Source organism: Acanthochromis polyacanthus, chromosome 18, assembly GCF_021347895.1.
Source record: "Acanthochromis polyacanthus isolate Apoly-LR-REF ecotype Palm Island chromosome 18, KAUST_Apoly_ChrSc, whole genome shotgun sequence".
NCBI lineage: Eukaryota > Metazoa > Chordata > Actinopteri > Pomacentridae > Acanthochromis > Acanthochromis polyacanthus.
Window position 1 is genome coordinate 14,935,416 of NC_067130.1, and position 25,783 is coordinate 14,961,198.

At 38.8% G+C, this 25,783-nt stretch overlaps 1 long non-coding RNA gene across 1 annotated transcript; it reads left to right on the forward strand.

The window, feature by feature from the left end:
- Window positions 1–897: 897 nt before the first annotated feature.
- Window positions 898–7,247, forward strand: LOC127530774 (uncharacterized). The gene is made up of 2 exons (XR_007937420.1): window positions 898–2,189; window positions 2,696–7,247. It is a non-coding gene; the product is annotated as an uncharacterized LOC127530774 (long non-coding RNA).
- Window positions 7,248–25,783: the final 18,536 nt, after the last annotated feature.

Consider the following 25,783-nt stretch of genomic DNA (forward strand, 5'->3'; position numbering starts at 1 on the left):
TAATCTTATTTTTTTCTCTTTGCTTGTTTGGTTTTGTCATCTGTGTGAAAGGTGCTAAACAAATAAAGTTGAATTGATAAACTGAATAACTGACTAACTCATGATTGTGACAACAGAAGTATTTTCATTGTGTTTTTACGTTATACATTTATTTAATAGGGACAGAACAAGAAGCATTGTTACAATAACTGATGCCATGTTCATAGGTCAAAAGCTAATTTGCAGACCAGGTTCCTAGCACATACAAAAACAATAAATACAACAATCAATGTTACATAAGATTTTACATTAAACACATTTACATACAATACAATATCAGTGCTCACAGTTTTGGTTTGATTTGAGCCATCGTTTGATTTTTACATCTAAATTCATTTGGATCAGTCAGATGTTTCAGTTAAGCAGGTAAGGTCTTCCAGATCTGTGGCCCTTTCACTGAGAACGCACTCCTGATTTTAGGGATTGTTTAATTTTTAAGGTTAAAATCTTGACAGAAAAGAGATTGAACTGATAAACTACATCAAAAATGCAAATTAAATCAAAGGAAAAAACATTTAATACAATAAAACTTAAAAAGAAAATTAAACATTAAATACAGTTTACACTGAATAGACAAAATAATTTGATAAACAGAAAATACAAAACATGTAATTATGAAATTAAACATTTTTAAACAAAAGTATTGAACATTAAAGATGAAATATCTTAGATAATTGAACAATTAAAAATACAATTAAACAAGAAGAATAAATAACACGAAAAAACATTTAATTAGACTGTTAAACCTTTAAAAAGACAAAATATTTAATTAAAATATTAAATGTTTAATTAGAAAATTAAATCTTAAAGACAAAACTTTGAATAGAAAATAAACAGAAAATACAACTAAGCACTTAAAAAGAGAATTAAACATTACAAACAAGCCGATTAAAACATTTGAAAAAACAACAATTAAACATTAAAAAGACAAAGCATTTGAAAATCAAATCAGACATTAGAAAAGAATAGCAAGTGAGAAAAGAGCAAAACTAAACATTTACGAAGAATCAAACTAAAGACAAAACATTTGAAAAGACACCAGTTATACTTTAGAAGATCAAATTAAACAGAAGAGATGATAAAACAAAAAGAGCAAAAACAGATCAAGTTCTTTAAGTGTTTTCTAGTCTGAAATGAAAACATGAAGTTATTTCTTCAAACATTTCCTCTTTGTATGTTCTTGGTTTGACTGTGGACAGATTTACTAGGAACTCATTTCAGAAAACTGCTTTCCAGATAAAGTCTAGTAGTAGTTGAAGGCATCGATTAAACTAATGTTACCTTCTGATCTCCACAAACTTTACTGTTCAGTCAAGAGAATCAAGGTTTGTTCAGGATTTCTAAAGAACCCACAGGTGAAAGTCTGAGAAGAACTCAGATCGATGGTCTAAATGTGAAATCAAGACTCATGGTAACAATTTTTAAGGCTTCTGTTAACCACAAAGTTCAAACTAACAGAAAAATACTGAGAAACTTTTAAAACTTCAGTCTTCAGACTGTCTGAAGGTTCAAACTAACACAGAACTGTTCAAGAACTTTAGGATTTCAGTCCTCAGACTTTCGAAAGGTTCAAACTAACAGAAAACTACTCAGGAACTTAGAAGACATCAGTCCTTGGACTGTCTGAAAATTCAATCTAACAGAGATCTACTGTGGGACTTAGAAAATTTCAGCTCTCAGACTGTGTGAAAGCTCAGGTCTTGAGGACTCGGGAGGTCTGGAGGCTTTGGAAAGTCTTGGAACTGAGGGTTCAACCCTCTAGCACAAAGGCTGAAGTCCAACCTCCTGAGAAAAATGGTCAAGACGAGACTCGAGTTAAAAAAAAAAACTCGAAAACAACAAAAAATTGATGATATTCTGAGTGAGTAGCTCAAGGGGTAAGAAGAGAGACTACCAAGTAGTAGGAAGTAGGTTCAAGACTCACCATTGGCATTTTTCTTTCTTTGTCTAAGTTTTTCAAAAAACTTAAGAAGGGTCTGGTCTTGAACCAGCAACCTGCAGCTCCATAGACATACCCTTAACTCACTCAGCTACAGATCAGATAAAAAAAAAAAATTCATCGTCCCTTTGTCATCGTAGTTTCCAAGTGACCACATGGGTGGAGCCAAGGCGGAGTCTGGGTGGAGTCAAGGAGGAGAGTAGGAGGGGAGGTGGGTGGCGGCCTCACCCCTTTTTTGGATCAAAGGCTATACTATAAGCTTTTTAACTGACATATTACTATGAATTTTTTTGTTTCAGTTTTTTTTAGTAAACTATAATTTGAATTTGAACAGTTTTAAAAATTACTTTTACTTGTGCAATGAACTATTATTCTATGGCATTTTTTAGACGACGTATTATACTTTGTTTTCTTGAATGACATACTATTTTGACAATATACTGCACTATGACATTTTTTGAACCACATATCATACATGACAATTTTAGGCAACATCCTATCATTTTGTGCTTTTTGAAACACATAATAATCTATGTTGTTTTTTTTTTTGCTGACATGCTGTACTATGAACAACAAGCCATACTATGTTATTTTTGAAAAGTATCCTATACTTTGACATTTTCTGAACTACATCCTATACTATGGCGTTATACACAGAGTGCTTTGGTTACATGTTGATTTATAATCTAGATTTTTTTCTGTTTTGTGTTTTGACAGGATTACCACAGACCTGACCATTAACACCCACCTGAGGGAGACGCTGCCTGAGATCTCAAGGCTGCTTGGTCATGGTCTTTCTGGCCCTGCTGGAGAACGCGTTCATCAACTATGTCTTCTTCTGAAGAGGCCCTCAGATGCTGCAATCTCTGACCTTAAGGAGGAACTGCTACTTTCACTCTGTAACGAGACGGCGGTTATTTTAAAGATCCAGCTCCTGGTGGCTTTGATTTGAAATTTAACATCCATCAAAACAGAACTGCAGAAAGTTAAATCTGAGCTGTCGGTCAGTATTTCAAACATCAAGTCCGACTCGGGTGTCCTAAAGCACGCTGTGGGTGAAACGGAAAATTCACTCTCCACATCGTCACACTCCAAAGCAGAGCACCTGTCTGCTGAACTTTTAAAAGTGGACTATAAAGGTGAAGAATATGAGCAGCAGAACAGATGTGATCAGAAAGAAGTAATTTTCTTTTTTTTTTTCTTTCTGGTTGACTTGATTCTGTCAGATGCAGATGTCGGAGCTGATTCTTGATCTTTCAGGAGAAAAAGCTGCTTTTCCTTTTCCTGTGGCACTGAAACATCTTTTAGCACATGGTTTTAAACCTCTGAACTCAAGGCTTTTTTCTGCACATTTTTGCTCTTGTCACATTTTTACTCACTCTGGCTTCATTTGTCACTGCGATGTAAAATCCTGCACCTCTATGGAAACAAAACAATCATGACTAGAATAAGAGAACTTTGAAAATGTCTTTTGTGCTGCATGACAAAATTATAATGCTGACAAATACTAAAAATAAATAAATAAAGTTGAATTTCTTTGAATATTTGTTTCACAAAAAATGAAGGAAAGTATCTGCAGGTGTAGCCAATAGCAGCAAAATGGAAGCTTCATATTCTCTACATATTTACCTGTTGGACTTTTTGCAACGTCTACAAACTAGGAGTGTTTCACTCTACTCTGCACATCAACTCTGAAAAGAGTTGCTCAGTGTATCTTCCAACAAGTTGCTGACAAGTTGCTCCACAGCAGACTTTTATTGAGCCATGCTGCATTTTTATTATTGATCAAGCATGTTTTATTTTCCTCTCAATCTCTCTTGTTGTCTCCTCTCAGCTCTATGTAAACACAACTTGCCATTCAGCAAAGTAGATGCTGAATTTTTGTTGGTTGCCGCTGAGTCAGTCTCAGCTTCTCAGTTTCTCTGAGCGACACAGAATACATTTATTTTTGGAGAATTTTTTTTTTTTAAATGAGACTCGTAGAATGTCAATGAAAGTGATTTTGATGGAGAATCACAATTTTGAGCTCAGATTTGGATATTTTTCTCGAGGTAAGCTCACCTCGCGCTGTCAGAAAGTTACGGATCTGAACATTCTTTCTGTTTTTTACTGCTTCTCTCTCTGATAAATGCCATCATTCTGGCAGTGTTTTAAAGATAGCACGTCTTTCAGCCTTGCCCTTATGTTGTGGAATTCAGGGGGTTAATTCAATCTGTTGTTAATACCCGCAAGATTGGTGCTGCTTTAATACAGGAGCAGTCATTAGGAATGGCCAACACATTTGCAACATGGGTGTCTAGTTATGCTGCTAATTACAAGAAGATACCAGAAAATCCCATTCAAGTCTTCTGAGTGACAGTGGCACATACCGTAATCTGCAACTGAAATAAGAACATGAAAGCCCGTTGGGAGGGTGACATATTTTGAGGGACAGAAGGCCTCTTAAATGCATAATTTCACTAATATATCCGAGGTAATAAACATTTCAAATCCTCTCCCTGCTCGTTTTGGCTCCAAACAGGGTTCCTAGCAAACTGAACGTATCAATAATGTATACAGCGGTAAATTAAACGAACTGTCGGATGTTAATTGCGCCTCCTTCAGGATTCCCAGCAGTGACTGGTTCAGTGATGCCAAATGCGAGGATGGCTTGTAAATAAAAATCTCACATCACTGCATGCTGTAAATAAGTAGCTTATCCACTGTGAAATACAAACAGTTTACATGTTGATAGCAGGCACAAATCTATTCAGTTAACACATACTTCACAGTACCTGTCACTTACTCTTTTGTTCAGACTCTAACAACATAAACACTCGTTCACTTTCATAATGCAGATGCTCGGCTGGCATTTATGTATTCTTTTTATTTTTCCATGAGGGAAAAAATATTAGTTTTCCATTTCTCTCCTACACTGACTGCTATGGTGTTGGTTATGTATTGGTATGCATGAAATTCCTTAAGTCTACAGTTGTTTAGCCTTCAATTCTTGCTCGACTGATTTTATTGGCTTCTTGCTTTCTGTTTCCTGTGTCTATTGCTTTTCACATTTTTGAGTTTCATTAGATTCTATATCCTTTAGCCTACTCGACTGAAACATATTACTCGTCGCAGCTCCTTGAATCCGCACAGATCAGACACTGTATCCTACATTTCATATAAAATGAAGTTCAGTTTTTGTGCAGAAAAATCCGGATCTGAGTTCTCACAGCGTGCATAGCATTAGCTTTCTAAGAGGGAACCTCCTGCACCACTATTGTAGCAGGAAAACTCAAATACAAAAAGTTCTCCTCTACAATCCCCTGGTGTTTTCAAATCCTGCGGCACAATGCAACTCGTCACTGATCAATTTTTAAGTGTCTGTGTGTGGCCAAACGCGAGGCCAGTATGGTGCATCTACTAATTGCCTCGAGAGAGCGCGAGTCATGATAGGAAGGGTGTGTGTTAAAGGACTAACATCGAGGAGGGATGCCAGCCGTGTGATGTAGCTCTTCAATTCACAGTTCAAAAGACAGCAAATGATGTCAATGACTGAGTTCCTATCTCTGGAGAGCCACTAGATGCACAAGGCATTCAAGTCTGGTCTTGACACTCTGTACTTGCTGGCAGCACCATCTATTCAGTTTCTTCAAAGTACAGAATTGGCAGCAGAAATGTTGTTTGCTTATTTGTGGAACTGTGTCAAGTTGTTTTAAATACCATTTCAGCGGAGATTCGGCTATAACGGATGACACAGCTTAGGTGGGCTATTTTGAGCAATATCTCATCCTGTGAAATTTAATGGCTTCCCCCAGTAGGAGCCTGCAACCTGCCTGCTGTCCATTTCAGAACTGCTTCTTGTCACGCTGAGTGACTGTACCATGAGTAACTGTAGTGCTGTCCTCTTTAATCTTGCTGAAGGTTTGAAATAAACAGGGCTAAATGAGCCTGTGTTTTATTTTTCCACATCCGCTTTGAATTTCCATTGTGCTTTGTGGTTGTTCACTTGGAGGTGTGAAGCAAATGCTCTTAAGATATGACTTATGACATTCCTTGAGTCCCACCTCGCAACTAGATAGCCTTCATTTTTACAAGCCAGTAAGAATTTCACTGAGCTGCTGCATCACAGCTGAGGAACCAATAGTCACCCAGCTTAAATTTTGCATAATCCTGCCCCATCGCTGCTTATTGCATGCAAAGAGAGCCACTCCCAAAGAACAGCTGCCTCAAAGTCCGACAGGTTTACTTTCAAACGCTGCATCTGCTAATTCTAAAATGTCTTCGCCGTTAGCAAAGGATGACAAATGTTCTGCTGTTGGCTGCAAGACTGAACCCAACAATCTTCATGCACTTCCAGCATCTAGGGAATTAATCCTGGGGATAAATTTTGTTGTTGATAGCAGTTTTACATCAGCAATAGAAAAAGCAGTGTTAGCATGCTGTGTGGCTACTGTGGAGAATGTTACCAGTAGCTACCTCACCAGATGAACGATGTGAGTATAAGCTCCACGGCTAATTTAATTCAACTTTGTCATTGCTTTCTCTGTGTTTTACTGATTTCTTTACTACAGCAAACAGCAACATCCAAGCAGCAACCTACCACATTGAAAATTTTACGTTCTGCAGAGACTTGCAGTAGCTAGTTCAGCTATTTTTTTGTGATAGATTATCCATATTAATCACAGTGCATGTCACCCTACATGCAAATGCACAACCAAAACAATTCCTTCCATCACTGTTTTGAGGGAAATAACTACATCCTTCGCTTAGACCCATCCACAGCGACTGGCTTAAAGAAATGCACACAAGCCACAGCAGTTTTTTGCCCTATAGCAGAATGAGATTGTGCTGCAAACAGACCATTATGTACTCCAGAGTGGGCAGACAAAGCCCGACTATGGCTTTTATCATTACATTTGATTGTAAGCCCACAGGCCTGTGATAGACTGGCGACCTGTCCAAGGTGTCCCCTGTTTTCACCCTGAGTCGGTTGGAATAGACTCCAGCCCCCCCACCACCCAACAGAGGATTAAGTAGTGTGTAGGTAGTGGTAGGATGGATGCCTGCTGGTCAGAACTCCATGGAAACTGTAACGCTGAGGGACAATCAGAAATGAAGAAACTCTAATACATGATTGAAACCATTAAAAAAAAAAACGCTGGGTAGGTCACAGCTTCATGTTGCCACATTGGCCAGTAATTGCATCTTTTTGCTTCTCTCCTGCTCACTGTGCTTACATATACTGTATTTTATTACTGCCAAATTTCCAATAAAGCTGATCTCATTTCTATATTTTTTCTGTTTTTGTTGTCAAACAACAGAACAAGTCTGAAGTAGTGACTGAAACTTAGCTCATAAATGTGGCATGTTAGCCAGCTATTTCCAAGCTGCAGCTCTACACCATTAAGATACTGATTCTATAACTGCTACATTGTCTGACAGTACACAAGTTAAAAACAACGACTTCACTATGGTATTTGAACTTTAAAAAACTCTGGTCTCACACATTCATTTTCGTCTTCGTCAGCTGCTGTGAGGTCAACCGTTTATCTCCATGCTGTCAATCACAGATGCAGAGAGAGTCTTCTTCCTCAAGGGGACGCAGACAGCAGCATCTCAGTCACATTTAAAACTGAGACAAGCAGTTTAGAACAAGACTAAAACCAGGAGTTATACACTCATTGTAAAATCAACCATCTTTCCTGTTTTTTAAGCTTAAAAACTGAAAGACACACGATGGAGGCAGATGAGACTTTTGTTAATGGTAGTGTCTACAGATACGGACCCGTACCCGTAGCCTGTGGGCTACAGATACGGCACTTAACCATTTGCCAGACAGATACGGACCCGTACGCGAGTCTCGCGAGTCAAGAAGCTGCTAACCAAAACTGTTGAAAGGTAAGCAAAGGTTAAGGTTAGGGTTAGTGTTAGGGTCAGGTTTAGGGTCCGTACCTGTAGTACCGATGCTACGGGTCCGTACCGCTAGCGTCTACCGGGAGTCACGTGACCAGATCTCGCGTATCTGATTGGCAAATGGCAAGTGCCATATCCGTAGTCCACAGGCTACGGGTACGGGTCTGTACCTCGAGAAACAACCTTTGTTAATATGCAGACAATATGAGACCTTTAAATATGGAATAGATTTGTAAGGAACTGTGTGAGGACGAACCTGGAAGCAAACACAGCAAAGTCATTAACAGTCCTATATACATCAACATGGGTCATTTTATAAATGCGCATCTAATTCACATTTACACCATAGTTCTGTGTTTGAGGGTATTAGCAGCCCTTCCCTGCATCTCTTTTTAACATGCCAGCAGCGTGAGCACACAGATTACTGCAGAGCCATGAAAACCAACCAAACACATGCACACCTGACTAAAAGGGAACATTGTATTAGTTCAGGCAGGGCACAAACGTCATGCTTTGCTAATCTATCAGCTAATCGCTAAACACACCAATCTCCATCCATTGTAATGAAAAAAGCAGCGTATTCAAATGGCTCGCTGTACACTGATAGTTGCTGCAGCACTCATTCTGCTGCAAGGTAAAGCTTTACCTCCACATCCCCAGCCCATAATCTGATATAGTCTATCCAGTGGCTGTGACACAGATAACACAGCGCTGTTGTTGCCTCGGCTTCACTCTGTGAACACCCAAGGGGGGATTTGCATTACAGTCTGCCTGTATCTTCAGCATGTCTCTGGAAAGGCAGAGGGTTAGCTTACTGCAGAGTCATGAAAGCCAAATGGAAATCTGGTACCATTTGTTGCCATACAAGGCTTTATCTTTTGACCCTGTGTGTTTTGGACTGAATTAAATGCATGTTATTTTGTGTCATCTCTTGTCAGGGATGGCATTTCGTAATATGGAACACACCGGAAGTGCACTAAAACTAAGCATCCTGCTGCTGGCAAATGGAGCAGCAATCACTATGCATATTAAAAAGTTAAAAAAATAAACAAAACAGGCACATAAGATGCTTTGCATTTGGTGCTCCCTGTGAGAGGTGACACACAAGTGGCTTTACCCAGAGAAAACTGCACAGTCTTCTTCCAGCAGGATGAAAAATAGGTAAAGGTGTCTGCTCTTCAAAACTTAGCAATAAGATGGGAGACAGCAGAGACTACGAGTACGCCTTGTGTCATGTCATGCACAGCCAAAAAAAATGAGAGGAAAAAAAAAACGTTCAACAGTGAGACTGGCAGTATCCTCCAAACAAAATTGAATTTGTCTTGCTCGACCGGGCAAAATGGTGAAGACGAAAACAAATCACAGGCTTTGGTTTTGATCGCTGCAGTATGTGCAGGCTGGTCTGGCACCGTTTCTGCACAGACTTCTTCGCTGGTCCAAAAATTTCCCCTGCAGCTGGCCATGTGACATGGTTGCAGCTTACATGTCGCCTATATTATTCTTAACAATGTATTTCCTCATTATCTGTGTATGTCTGATGAAGAAGACGCAGATGTTAGCAAACAGAAATCTGACATGCACTACAACGTCTAAGTTTCTTGTATTGTTTTGTTTGCAGGATGTGACTACTTTAGTCCCGAGTAATAGAAATGTGATTGCTGTGATCTGCTAAGCTAATGTTCTTTTATTTTCCTCGCAGCGTGATGCAGTTATGAATTTACTACAAAGCACTTCCACAACACAGTACTGTGTGGACAGATAATTATGCCAGCTCTCCTTATTTTCTTTATGTGTGATCAGTAACTGAATTGCCAACAACACAATGAGTAATGACCGCTCGGCAGCGCTGTTAGAGGACCTTGCAAAGAGTTCGTGCTGATTTTTTTGACAAATGGTAATTTATTGCTATGGAGAATTTCAGATTTCCGAGGGAGCTCAGTGTGTGTGTTTTGTTTGGCCTCTACATGTGTCTGTGTGGAACTGAAAGCTTTCTGTTTGGCTTCAGTTTAAGCGAGCGAGTATGTTTGCGTGGCAGTTTAAATTAATTAAAGTTTCTCTGTTCTTTAGTGTAAGTTTGAGGTGACTTTAATTTAGTTTTTGTTGATCTGATCACACTGTCCTTTGAGCATGAAAGTATTTAATTCTTCATCAGGGTCTCCTTCAAGGTGGTAACAACCAGTCAGCAGTACTACGTATTGAGGAAAAGATAGCGGGTGTTTTTCCTTCCCTTTAAAGTCAATTCATATTTTTTTCCAGTGAGTGATGTTCATAATTGCAATTATTAAATACATCATTGACCTTTCACCATTTTCTCTTTTCTTTTATTGGCAAATCAGCGACTGAAGCCTCTCGTTTTCTCTTCTATGCTGCCGTCAAATGGAAGCGAGCGTAGCTGCGAGCAACCATCGCTGTAGACAGTTTGACGTGCAGATGTAGATGGAAAATAAACATATTTAGATATACTCTGGCAAGAGTTAAATCCAGTGAACATGCAGTGCAGTGGAAGAGTGGAGAAGAAGATTAAGCAGGGTGATAATTTTCTTTTTTGACATCTCTATACTTCATCATCACTGAAATTTATTGCATCTACCATGAGTTTATCTTTAGTTAAAGAACCCAGAGAGGAGTCCATCATTCTAAAAAGATCTATTTAAATACTGTTAATACTACCATACTGTGTATATAAATCCTGTATAAAATGATGATCACTTTGGTTTAGACTAAACCTCTGGTAACATAAGCACTGTGCTGTACTGATTTATAATATTCCATTTCTCTCTCCTTTGTGCAATGATCCATGCAGGCACCTTTTCTACTTCTTATTCTTTTATGCTTTCCCCTGTCTTTACGAGAACAGATTTAACCCATTCCAAACACTCAACACAAATACAACAGTTCTTAAATCTTATCCACAGTCTCCACCAGTTGTTCATCACCAGATGATTCCCCATCTACATTAATGCAACATTCATTTGTTGAGGAGTAATGTAACACGGGTCTTAAAGTGAAAGTGAAAAGTCAAAACACACCTCTCGACCAGGGGTGTCAAACTGGCCCACCAGCAGGTCCAATCCGGCCATCGGGACGACTTTGTAAAGTGTAAAAATTACAGAGAAGACATTAACTGCAAATCACAAATTTGTAAAACTATAAATTTAAAATAATTTCTACACTCTGACAAGTTGTTTTGATCATGAAGTAAAGATTGTTCTTTGCTCTTTTGTCATTTTGTGTCTTGTTTTTGTAGTATTTAGTCTTTTTATTGTTGTCTTCTGTCTTTTTTTGTCTAACTTTTGTCATTTGTCTCGTGTTTTTGTCATTTTGTGGTTCCATTTTTTCTCGCTTGTGTTTTTTTGTCTTATTATTGTCATTTTGTGTTTTGCTTTATTGGTTGTTTTGTGTATCATTTTTGTCATTTTGTTTCATGTTTTTTTTCATTTTTTTGTCTGGCCTGTGTCCATTTTTTGTCGCTTTGTAACTTTTTTGTCTCATTTTTAATCTGTTCTTCGTTTCATTTCTGTCGTTCGTCTCATTTTTTGTCTTTTAGTGTCTCGTTTTTGTCGTTTTGTGTCTCATTTTTGACATTTTGTGTCTCCTTTTTGTAATATTTTGTCTTGTTTTTGTTGTTTTTTAATCTTTTTTAAAGCAAAATACTATATCATTCAGTTCCAGATACCTGTGACTAAATGTTCTGTGCCTTTGTTTTGTGTAAATGATGAACTGAGGCATAATACTGCTGAAATTGAATTTATTTTTCTTCACAAATTTCAATTTGTTCATAATGTTTTGTTTAAAAAAAAACACCTCTGCTGCAATGAGAATGAATATGTCCCGTCACTGAACAGTGGGTGATGATGTGTAATTTTATGAATATTGATTTAATTTCAACTTAGATTTGATTCATTTAACCGTAATATAAACACTGCTTGCAGAATCATGCAAAAAGCACAGACTTACACCAACTAAAAAAACAACAAATCTTGCTTTTGTGATTTTACATCAAATACATACATCAATGCATGTGTTCATATATACTGTAGATTTGAGCCTTTCTCTGTAATAACACAATCCTTATTCCTTTAATATTGCGTCTGCTTAATTGATTGTAATGAGTGCCTATTTCATGGATCAATTCCCATCTTTTTCATAGAATAATATCTGCCTTAATGAACTCAATTCAAAAGAGGTTTTGGGTCCTCTGAAGTTCTGATTTCTCCACAGGAAAATGCTCAGTGCAGCTTAAAAGAAGAAATGAAAAATAGCCGGTCGGAACAAAAATTCAAGGTTAATGCTCTCATGATTCTGATTTAGACAGAAAGACGCCTGTCAGGTAATGCGGGGTAAAACGGCGAGACTCGCTGTTGCCTCAGTATTTCGTCAACCCATTCCTGTTCCTCTCCTTGCATTATTATTCTAATCAAGGTGCTGACAGGTCGAAAGCTTTGCCAAAAACACAAGGTGAATTCTGCAAAGGAGAAAAAGGATCCGTACTTCCAAACCTGAACCCCTGAAAGCTCATCACAGCCAGGCGCAGGGAACATCAAGGCTGTGTGAAGAGGCCAAGGAGTGAGTGCTGCTCTCAAGTTAATCGCAGTAACTCCTTGTCATTGTTCTTTTGGGCGCATCACTGAAATTCTGTCTGCGATAAAACAGCTCAAAGGACTGTAGGATGATGAAATGTCTCTCCTGCACTGTCACACCAAAAGAATATTTACTGCGCGTTTATCACATGTGGTGATTTGAGACAGTAGATTGGTATGATAATGATCTTTTTGTACATTCTGCATGTGTTTGAGCAAATCTCTGACTTTATCCTGCTGTCGAGTTTGTGAGATAGGTTGCAGGTGATCTGTGCTGATGTGATTGTGTGTTCCAGCAGTTTTTTTTTCCCCCAAGATCCTATTGGCTCCTGTCTTTCCACTTCCAATGAGCCCATCAGTCAGCCTGCTTGCAGTATATAGTTGCTCACAAATGTAACCGCTCAGAAAGGGTTTGCTTGCTCAGTTTTAGTTCCCCTTTGTTTGTTGTTCTCACACAAGCTCACCTTGAAGCTGAAATATTTAAACCACCTGCTATCCTCATTCATGGGCACCAAAAAATATCGTTTCCTTGTCTGAAAAAACCTTCAGGAAGAAAATTCCAATAATTCCTTAAAAGTTTCCCCTAAAAGTTGTATTTAAAAAAAAAAAAAAAAAAAGCCCCCAAATTTGAGAAGAAAGTTCTAGTAAAGATTTTCAAAAAATGAGTAAAAGTCTTCCTAAAATGATTACATATACAGTGTCGTCCATAATTACTGGCACCCCTGGTTAAGATGTGTTGAAAGCCTTAAAATAAATTCAATTTTTTATTGCAGAAGCATACTCTCACGTTGAAAAATGTAGAAAAATGTATTATAGGAGAAGATTAGGTGCTGTTTTGTGGGCAAAAGGGGGTTGTACAAAGTATTAACATCAGGAGTGCTAATAATTGTGGCACGCATGATTTGATGGAAAAGAATTATTTCTTCATGTGTGATTTTTTTTCCCCACTGAATTAAAGGTTGGATTTTGCTCTTTTTTTCCCCCATTGTGGCCCTGTATTATTTAGAAAAAATATATAATTTATTAGAAGCTAAAGAACACATCTTAACCAGGGGTGGCAGTAATTATGGAGGACGCTATATATCAGTAAGACTAATATTTTCTTAAAGAACATTCACAAAAAAAATCAACCAAAATCCAGCGAAATTCGCGAGATTTTGGTTGATTTTTTTGTGAATGATCTTAAGAAACATTTTTAACTTTTCTTTTTTTCCACCAAAAAATGTTCAAAGATTTCCCAAAAAATGTTGAAAATGTAATGAAAACTTTAAAACAGGTCAGTTTTGACCCGCAGGACAACGCGAGGGTTAAACAAATCTGCAAATCCCTGTTGATCTGGGGTTCTTCGATGCTGGAATTCATCATTCCATCATCTGATGTTCCCCAAAGTTTCCCTTAGACCACATGGTAAAAGCTAAAAGCTGCTTGTTGAGATCTCAATTTATGAAAACAAGTGAATGACATGACCACTTTAAACGATCCACTTTGCTGTACACAAGTAAATTTGTTCAGATATCCAAAACAATGAGAGAAACCAATAAATCCCAGTTATTATGTGATTCCATAAGATGCTTTGATACATGGCTTCATAAACAAGGCCTGTTGAGTGGGAATAGATGGCGATAATGTGGCAGGCTAGACATTATTGAAACACACTGCATTCCTGCGCTATAATTGTCAAGGCATTTGAGCGGCTCATAAATTCTTTTGTGTGTGCTCATGACAGATCCCATCCGTTTCTAACACCAATAGGTTTTTCAGTGCATGTCACATGGAGCAAAGGTGGCACTTAAATCATGAAATACTGCAGAGAGGTGAGTTGAAGTGTACTTCCATAGTCTGAGATGCAGTACAGGCATTGAATCATTTTGTCCTCTAGTTGAATCTGACTAAAATACAAGTTTAGTCTCCAAAAGATTTAGCTCATGTAATGATTTTTATCATGTTCCACGACCTTGTCACAAATAAATTTGTGTTTTGAGTAGTTTCTAAACACCTGCAGCATGAATGAATGGGTGAATAAGTGGATAAAACAGACATGAGCACACACCCATTAAACAGATGGAAATGTAATGAAAAGGATGGCCTTCCTCAGGTTGTTGTGATATAATCAAATCATTAAATAGGATTTTTTTCCCACTTGGTCTTTATCTCCACAAGAGCGGAGAGGTCGGCTGACAGCGGAAAATGTTATCAGGATGAACACAGGGCCTTGAGAAATGCCATATTCCAGGTTCATGACACAACATCCTGCTTCAAACTGCTCCTCAGTGTCAGTTGAAATGCTAGCGATAAGCCAATCTGGAATGGAGGCGCATTTACAGAGACAACTGGATGAAGTAGGACTAAACAGACATCCAAGCTGGCGTGTACAGATCCAGAAACAAATCTACCGGAGTCTGCAGAGTCTGTTCTTTTTTCCCCCTCTGAATTTGCCTTCACCGATACCCACTCTTGTGTCCTACTGCCTGAAGAAAAACAAGCATGTGCTCTGATGATACTCTGCAAGGGGACGTTGCTGTGAGTACCAAGGAGGACAAGAAGCTCATCGCTGTCCTGGATTACAGCGGGAGCAAAGGAGGGGGGGCAGCTGACAACTCTGACAAGGGACGCTACTTTTTCTCTCTCGAGTCTCACGCACCTTTTGTTTTTTTATTGCCAGATTGCGTGTTTGCACTGCAAAAATAAAATGTGTTGTTTGATATAATGCTCAGTGAATTTTTAAACAAAGTGGCGTCACTTCCATTCATTTGAATATGTAAGTAGCAGATGTGATCAATTAAAGCAATGTTTTTATGCACTTTATCTTTTCTTGCTGCAAACCACATAATTTGGAAGTCATTTCATTGACACATTGTTGCTTTTTTTTGCAGCTTACTGACGCATATTCTCGCAAGAGAATGATTGCCCAAGGAGGTGTTCTTCAACACAGCGGATGTGTCGGTCTACAATGTGTTCGAAGGTGTGGATGGAGGCGAGTTCCGGCTGGGAGCAGGGGAAATTCTTCAAAGGGGGGACGTACTGAGAAGAGTCGGAGAAAGCCGTGCCAAAGGTGCCAACACCTTCCTTGAACACCATCCTCTGCAGGATTGGTGAGAGATACACAAGAACCAGAAGATTTGTGGACACCAGAGACCGAAGAGACCGAAAGGAGGAGGAGGAAGCTGAGTGCACCAAGAGATGTCAAAACATGCATTTGCAAGGCACGTGCAACAACCGCCATGTATTGTCTCACACGTCCATGACATGTTTTTGTATCATCAGTAATACTGTTACTGCTCTTTTGTTATTTTCAGGCATTAGTTTTGCAATATGGTAAATTTCCCATGTGTTCTTACTATAAAACACATGCTCATTTTCAAATGAGAATGCAATTGGTATTATTTTGTGCAACTATTTTTAAAAATGTAGCAGTTTGCAAGTGTCCTTGTTAAACTCTGACACAAAGCAGCTTGTGATAAATACTGCAATATATTTCATCTGGGCATTTGTTAAAGTCAAAACAATCCATAAATTATGCTCTTGTAGCTTAGAAATGAGTCAAAATAAGGTCAATGAGGCCCACAGGCCATGAATAGTGAATAAAAACCTAAAACTTGTAATTTTCACAAGAACATAAGTTGATACGAAAATTTAAAAGAATATTTAGTGACAAGAAAATGCATTAGTAAGGATTTAGAGTAGGCTGTAATGTGGCAGTGATTTTGGATCACAGAAACAAGCACAAAAGGAGGGTAGGCATATTATTTGACAGATATAATTGCTGTATCAGTATTTTCTTTTGCATCAAGTTGAATTTGTCTCCCTAATCACACTTTTATTTTTCTAGTTTGTACACTTTTCAGCAATGTTTTGCAATTTGTAGTTTCATGCATCATATATCATATTTACACAATAAATCTTCATAAATGACCCTATAGTGATAAGAATGACCATACAGGCTGTTTGTCTCCACCCTCTGGATGCAAAATATCGACACTAGCAGCAGGAAACATAACACTAAAAATTTTATTGCTTGGTTTGTTTTGGGCACAACAATAAATTGATTACATTTAGGGAAAGTGTATATATATATATAACGTATACTCTGTCACACGTACGGTCCGCAGAGCAGTACTGGACCGCCAGACCCGGCCCGTGGAATACATCTGCAATATCAAAAAATATCCAAAAAATTATGACCTACATTACTGCTGCATTTGTTTGATCAAACTGCGGTTCCCACATTGTCTGCTAGGGGCGCTCTGTCTTATTCGGAGCAGACAGCATGACTCAGCGCCATGACTCAGCACTTACGGCAGATGGCAGCGATACGGAATCCGGGTCTGTAGGTGGCATTTTGTCCCTTGCAGGGGTGTCAAACTCAATTGCACCGGGGACAAAACTCAAAGCACACTTTAGGTTGTGGGCTGAACAGGATAAACATTTATTGAACACACTAAAAGTAAATGTTTTTGGAACATAAATAGGAATAAAAACAGACAGCAATATTATTCCACAATAAATAAACTTAAACTTTATATAACTTGAAATACTTTGTTCTCTATCAAACTGCTGTGCAGTGTCCGTCATGTCAGTACTTTCATCAACAGCAAGAGAGTATGCAGTAAACTCTTTGCTTCTTTCAGTCAACCGTGTTCTTAAATCAGTGGCCATCTGACAAACCCGATCAGCAACTGTATTTCTACTCAGGCTTACATTTGCCAACATCTGCTTTTTGTGTGGACACCTTCAGCATACAGTTCTTCAGAAACTCTCCCTCGGTAAATGGCCTGATTTGGCTCTCTCTTCTGCCACAATAAAGTTTGCTTTCACAGCTGCTTCACTTTGCGTTTTCGCTCTGGTGAAAAACATCTGCTGAAATGTCAGATTCTTGTTTAACTCTTCTACTTTCTGTAACTTCTGGTCTGCATGCAGGTTTTACAGCTTGCCTTGATGTTTTGTCTCAAAGTGCCATCTTAGATTAAATTCCTTAATTACAGCCACATTAGCTCCACAAATATGACACACGGCTTTACCGGCAATGTCAACATACATAAACTCAGCCTCCCATCGCTTTGAAAGGCTCTGTTTTCAGAATCAACTTTTCTTTTCGCCATTGTTAAGGGCTAGCTTTGACGTTACAATTGCAGACAATAACAGATGCTTGACTTAAATGATGCAGAAATGTTCCCAAGTAACCTATCATTCGGCAAGGCAGCTGTTGCACTGCATTATGGGATCTGTAGTTTATGTGTTATCAGCGCTTCATATCGTCGGGCCATTAATAACAATAATAATAAATCAATGTAAAATGATCTCATGGGCCGGATATAATTGTATTACGGGCCGGATATGGCCCGCGGGCCTTGAGTTTGATACATGTGATCTATGACAATAAAGACACTCTTGCAATATCTGGCATTGATTGACCCCCTAAAAACTCATCTCTGGTTGTCAAAATTATATTTTTAGAAGTTATCACCATTCATGCCTTAACATGGCATCTTTGCTTCCATTTGTATGCGTGAGCACACCAGGCACACATGACTCCGCTCAAACACGAAGAAATGCACAATAGCAAGTTACTGATACTGGAGTAATTCTGTTTTACATGTCGGAGCCGGAAACGAGTTCTGAAGAAGAAGAATGATCTGGTTTGACAGGAGTTGTTCCTTGGGTCGGTCACTGATACGCTGCAGCTTTAAGACAGAAGCGCTCAGCCATGGAGTTGACTCCTTATTTCGCTCATATATCTTCTGGCAAAAAAACAATACATCTCATGGACACACTAACAAGGTTAAAACTTGATTTTCATTGTGTAAGGTCTTTAAAAGCCATATGCAATAATAAAAGAGCAACTCCTTTTTCTTTTCCAGCCACCGTGAAAGGTCAAATTATAAAACACCTCTTCAATTTTGCAACAGAAAGGGCCTATTTTCCTTTGAGAGAGCTTTGTCTCCACAGAATGCAATCCACCTGCTGTATCTATTCGGTTCTCGTGTCCCTGCAGCAGAAAGAGCGAGTTATCCTGACCCGGCTGCTGAACATCCAGCTGAACTTTTCTGAACAACAGAGTGTGAGATAACCTGTCACTGACGATCAGACATGTAACCACAACTGGTAACCTTTTCGATGGGTCCAGTTGTGGCAGCAAAAGTGACAGTCCCTATAGCTGAACACTCACGGCAGGAGTGACACTGAGAGAGAAGCTGGGTGGTTGTCATTCATTTCAAATGAACACTCAGACACGAAGAGCGACAGAGAAGAGCAGAGCAATGCTGGAGGAGAGAGCTTCTTTGGAAAGAGGAGGAAGGTTGAGCAGAGTTCAATTTGATGCAGACAAGGAGAGATTTGATGTAGCGACAGGAAAGCAAAGCGCAGGTGTGGGCTGCCAAATAAGCTTCTTTGACCTCAGTTTCCATCAGTAGAATACCAACTGCTCCTGTTGATGCACAGGCCTTCTGTAATTCTGGATATTATGCAACTTTACTATTCACTTAAAGTCTGCATTTTAGGCATCAACAAGCAAAACTCTTCATTTGCTTCTTTTTTTATTTAAATGGCAGTTTAAAAAGAACCAGCCATCCATCAGGAGTAGCACTCAGTATTTCACTGTATCCCGATGAAAGACAGTAAAGGCTCTCTGTTTTATCAAGTATTTCCATTAGATGTTGCCAAATCTCAACTGGCGCACAAAACAACACGAATCCCTTTCTTCGAAATAGCCCTGCATGCCTCAATCCAAGCGAGAACAAAACAGAGAAAAAGAAACACCTCCACAGAAATTTCTCTTAACGTTTGCAGACGTTTTTGTGTACGGCGTTAGTGCTCGTAATTAGAAATCGATGGAGAAAATATGTTTTCAGAGCCTTTAAAAGTCTCGCTTTTTACTATCAGTGAAACATTGTGACTCAATCAAAGAGACGTTCAAATTCAGTGCATGAAGTTGCCACATTTTTGATCATTTTTCAAGAATAAATGGCCTCTTACAGCTTGAGCTTGCTGTTTTTTGTCTCTTTGTAGGAACGGATGCTTTTCTGGCACCGTGGTGTGGAATTTGTTTTGCAAAACTACAGTTTGAAAATGTTTCAGTACATAGAATAATGGTCCCTGCATGCATCCATCCATGCTCCAGTGTATGCGCTACTGTGTGCAAGAACTGTATTTTACAGCTCTCCCTCTTCGGTTAAGGATACATAACAACATAGGTGAAAATGTCACAGGCTGGGTAGTTGTCTCTATAAGCTCCTACCCAGTCCACATTTCCCTGTGGCATGTGATGTTTTTATGCGTTAGGCTTAATTGATGGGGCTGGAAGGTAGAAGGTCCCAGTGGGATTTTGTGGAGGCTGTGGATCCAATATTCCACCTGACAGACACAGGCAGAGGTAACCTGGAACCCGTTTATTACTGGTGACACCTCACAAATATGGAGCACTGGATAATAATTAAGCAGACCCCACGAGAGCCTTTAATGGAAGGATGTTGGTGGGAGAAATGCGAGTTTTAGCTAACAGGCTTTTATTGAAATTACACAAAAGGTTCTTGTTTATACTTCCGTATTAAAGGAATGGACTCGCCCTGTATTGCCAAACCTACATGACTCTGTTTAGACTGTGCCAGTAAAGGACAAAGGAGGGTACATATTGACTGAGTCATGAGAATGACTGTCTGTGTCCGTGAGGGTGTGACACTTGAAATGAAAGACCTCCTCACGGCACAAACAGCTGAACAACATTCTGAAAAAGCCGCATCGATGTGGAGAGGCCTTATGTCAATATTTGCAATGCTTTGTGATACTATCAAATATTTATTTGCATCAAATCAATTTACACATGATCACAAATATAAAGTGGTTCATTAAAGAAGTATCATGTGGGCAGCGTAATCATAAGATGCAATGCTTTTTTAAGTATACATTTTCATGGTTTCCGCCATAACAGCATGACTTTGATGATGCCTGGACTGTTTTTTTTGTTTAAAGCATCTAAAAAACAGTTGGATGAATTTCAATTAAATTTAGTGCAAACCTCCATGGGGTCTCACTGTAAGCATCTCGTGCTCACTGGACTTTTCATCTCGCATCATATCGTTGTGTTGTTTGCAACCGCATAAGGCGGAGGGCTGATCAGGATGATGCACAGCTGTGAATAAAAGATATACCTAACCTCTGGTCTGAAACCACAACACTATGAGCCTTAGGCTATTTTCAGCGTAAATTCATTACCCTTACTTCAAGCTCTTATCTTGGTCATTATAAGGGGCAGCCATGCTTGCTTTATCTTATTTTGAGAACCATCTAGGCTCTTTCATTTGATATGATAATACTTGCAGTTTTATTATATCACAATTATCATTTCTTATATTAGAATCTTATTAGAATTGTGCACTGTAAGGAAGATTGTAATGAAATCTGGCATTATCAGATCCATGGCATTTTTTTTTTTTTTTAACTGAAGTGTTCACATGGGCTGCACAGTGGCTTGGTGTTAAGTGCTTTTTCTTTGCAGCTAGAAGATCCCCGGTTTGTGTCCCAGCCTTTCAAGGATCTTTCTGCATGGAGTTTGCATGTTCTCTCTGTGCATACGTGGGCTCTCACCGGCTGCCTCCCACAGTCCAACAGCATGCTCAGGTTAACTGGTGATTCTAAATTGTCCGTAGATGTGAATGTGAGTGAGCTTGTTTGTCTGTATATGTAGCCCCGTGATAGACTGGTAACCTGTCCAGAGTGTCCCCTGCCTTCACCCTAAGTCAGCTGGGATGGATTCCAGCCCTCCATGACCTTAATGAGGATTAAGTGGTGTATAGATAAGAAACCCACAGAAGCACCAACCAGGTAAATTTAGGTAAAAGTGGCACCAGATTTAAGTGCCACTTTGGTAAAAAAATGAGCAAATATAAACTGACATCTAGGGTTATTCAGGAAAAACATTTTGAGGTTGCTATTGCAGATTGAGATGATGAGAAGGTCATAAAAAAGACTGAAAACGGCACAATGAAGTAGGAGACTTTTGCTCAGTTAATTAGTTTGTATATAAAGTTAAAACATTGTGGAAATCTGGCACTCTTATAGCGGTTGTCCAGCAGATTTTTAATTAACTGTCAATTATGATATGACAGAAGACTAAAGCTGAAACTGGAGTTTTCTTTTTAAAACATAAAAATAAAAAAGATTCTTGGACTACCTATTGCAGCTCTGCCTCACACATGCACACAGTAAATTGATTTAAATGACAGCATAATGAGTTTTGTTGATTTTTAAGCAAATAATTAACCTTAAATAATAATGTAACGCATTCAGTTTGTGTTTTGAACATATAATAGGTGCTACCTACTCCCAAAAAAGGAGGGGCCCCCAGTGGACACTTTGCCACTCTGTCCTCCAAAAGTAAAGGATTCCAACTGCCTGCTGGCACACAGGTAGCCTGCACTTCTTATATCACTGCAATGAAAAGCAAATCCATTACTTTTTCCATACAAAGTTGGATGTTGAAGACAAATCTGCTGTAATTTCAAAATCAGATTTTTCTTTGGCACACAAAGAAACAATTTGCCTGTATCCGAAAGGGTAAATCGTGCACTCTATTTTTATTTTGTTGTTAGCCCATGTTACGTTAAATTATAGGGACGTTGTAGCTTATTCAAAGGAGAAACAAAACAACAAGAATGGGTGAAGAATTCAGTAAAGATGTGACTTTAAGATCTGTCTCCATAATGTTATTACTTTGATGTGTACAAACATGGAATAGAATGATTACAAAGGATTCTGCACTCTCTTGTGATGTGATAATAAAATATAACTGAATAAATATGTTAATATCTATTGCATTGCATGAATATCGATGCAATTCAGTGCAGTGATGAGTTCATGAATAAATCCAGCAGAGTAAGGGGTGTGGAGATGGATGAAGAGCTGTCTGCAGGTTGCCACTATGACTAAATTTGAACTACTTCTTTCTTCACTGACACTTCATCATACAGACAAGCACATGTCATCATCGCAAAGATTAAGTTCTTCAGTTTTACATCATATGTGCCACACCTTGCTAAAAATGTATACTTTGAGAACAATTAAACAGAATACAGATGTGGATTTGGACCCTAAGTTGGTCTCTAAGGGTTAAACCTGCATTCTTCCTGATGGCCAGCAGAGGGCGACTCCTCTGGTTGCAAAAAGACATCAGATTTTGCAAAAGTCTATGTGGAAATTAACTTTTTCTTAGTGAGTTTGTGGCCTCAGTCACTTGCTTCAGATATTCTTTGATGCTGCATGGTGTTCATTTTGTAAAATTATGGTCCTATTTAGAGTAAAATAGGCAATAAAGGATGGTACACTTTAGGATGTGACTACCTGGTGACTGATGAGCTGCTGTCGTTTCAACGCTCATAGTGTCATCAAGCTGCCAATCAGATCCAGTTTTTAAAAATGAAGATGGTGATTTTTCAAATTCTGAACTTGAGACTTCAAAATGGCAGTTCCCAAATCGTTGGGTGATGTCCCAGAAACTACATTTTCCTTCATTTGCCGTCGATGCCAGTGCTACAATCTGGAGCAGACAACAAAACTCCTCGTTCAAACTGGCCAGTCCGAGGAGAGTAGGTGAATTCCAAATTTCACAAACAGGTACTAGTGAGACCACTGAGTCAGACTGAGAGATGAGAGTTTAAAAAATTCACTGAACAATGTTTTTGTTGTAGTTGTGAATTTAAGTACTTGATGCTGTGTGTCTGATTGCCAGAAGCTTGCTCTGCAGCTGCGAGTTTATGTGAACTTGTCTGTGGAAAACATAAAAAGACCAGCACAGAAATCAAACTCCTCTACATGTATTTGTGTCGACTGCTATTATAATAGGGAAAAGAGAAGCTAGTGCACACATGCAGCATCATTTCACTGCTCGCTTTCAGCTACATATTGCTGCTGGAAAAGAAGAACTAAAGTTTTCACACAAGTAAGGAACTGAGCTTTCCTCTACTACTGTCCCAGGAGACTCACTATTTGTACAGTCCAGTCTGACAAATCACAAACCAAATAGCATAAGTTTCACACTGTCACAGAGCATAGCAGATATTGTAAAGTCTCAGGCCAGTCACAATTTAATTTCTTGCTTGCAAAAGTTTTCTTTGCAAATGTCTGCATACATCATTTTGATGCGAAGCGTCCATTTCTTATTGGGGCAAATAAATGACAGCTTTGCTGCACACGTTCCAGCTCTGAGGGGATTCATGTCCATTTTTCAAATGCCAAAATTTCTGTGAAATGGGGAAATATGTAACTGTGCTCACATCACTGATCACTGAATTTATCCAGCACTTTTAAGATTTTGCTGCCCTTGAGAAGGACATTGACCCATTCCCAAAGTCTATCTCTGTTGACGTGGAAGGAATACAGGAAGATGTGCAGTTGGGGCTTACTTGAAAAGCAATGTGATGATGATTCTCTCTGAAGTTGCCACGAGCAGCTCCCTCTGTCAGAGTTCTGCATGAGTTTGGAAAAGTCCAGTTTTACTCTGATGAGGGGCTATGCCAAAAGGATATGCAGTTTATTTTGTTCCACAAATGTGAGCCCATATTTTCTCTTACATTATGTCTTAATCCACATTTGACCCTTTGATGAGCAACATGGTGTAAAAATGATCCGGCTGAGCATTGATTTTCAATGTCTTTGCAGCCAATCAGTTCTATCATTTAGTATTTTATGTATTCCTTGACTTATTTTTGCTAATCATTCATCTTTACTATATTACTTCTGATCTTTTAAATAAAAATCAGTTTTGTGTCTCTACTCTTCTAATGCACAACATGGGCCAAACATTACCTGTGTTTATTTATTTTGTTATTTCATGCATAGTTTAGTATTCTATACGTATATCTTTAAAACTGAAGTTATTTTATCACTTATAATATTCTAAATAGGCATAAAGGATAGTTTTTTTTTTAAATGTACCACAAAGCACTATGAAAAAACAAGTCAAGTAAAGTCAACAAATCACTTTTTACAGTGTATGTGAGCCCTGACTTGTATCCCACCATCGAGTTGTATACGGCCTGACTGACATGACTCCACTTTGGAGTCATGTCATAGTTCAGTAATCATATACAGTAAAGGTGTTCAATCTGCCCATCAGCCCCTTGTAAGCCTTTACTCATTCTCAAGTCATCTGCCACTATAACAGAATTTCCTCACTGCAGCTTAATATATAGAATATGTATGAGATATACAACACAGTCCGTTACGCAGAAAGTTATATGCGTACACTTTCACAGTATTCACTTTCTGTGCACTCCCACCTCATTAAATCCTCTTTATAGGGCCCCTTTGTCTACTTTTCCCACACTTTGCATCTCTTGTCCACAACCCTCTTGTCTTTCACACCTCCACGGGCACATAGACGCTCTCCACCACAAACAAAGCAACACTTGGCACCGTGGCTGTGAACCTGACGTGGGATTGTTGAAACAGTCAGGAGTCACACTGCTGCAAATAAAGGTTTTTATACTGAGGTGTTAGCTTCATGTGTTTTGTGCATCTGCTGCTGCATAGGCAAATGAAAATAAGGTGTGACTTTTCGGCAATTTTCGCAGCTAAATTAGAATACGCCTCAGGAATGTGAAAAAGATCTCTTTTCTTTGTTTATTTTTACAGTTGTGGATCATTTCTTTGTTTGTTCCTAACCGAAGAGTTAGATTGCAAGGTTGCTGATCAGACTTAATTCTAAAATAAACACACACAAAAAGCATTGTTTTTGCTGAAAATTACCACAGATGTGTACACAGTTCATTTTTGTTCATGTCGAGACTCTTTTTGAGAGTCAAGTTTCTCTTATGTGTGACTCTTGCAACCCTCCAAACAATTCAATTATTTTACAGTTTGGTAAGTAAAATGTGTCTCCTCTGAGCAAACCTGGTCTCATTTCTGCTCACAGTGATTTTAAGTTTCTCCAACAATAAATTAGAGATTTTGCACTGCAAATTAGTCTCCTGCCTGACTGACAATGAGTAAGATTTCACTGTTACAGCTCACAGCAAATGGGAGATTAATGCCACTTTTGCATTCATTCTCACAGCCATGCTTACGCTTTTCTTTTATGTTTGTACAGTATGCATTCATCTACTTCAATTATTCTCTCAAGCTTTCTCCCTGTATTCAATTCAATTTCCTGTGCCGGTTCCACCTCCAGGTCTTGCTCAGAGCCCTGCAGCTGAAGCTTAGGATTTACCAGTCGATCTATGCTCCAACTCTCACCTTTAGTCACAAGCCATGGGTCGTGACCAAAAGGATGGAACTGCAGATACAAGCCGTCGAAATTAGTTTTCTTTGCAGGGATAGGCTCGGGAGCTCAGATTCTCTGATA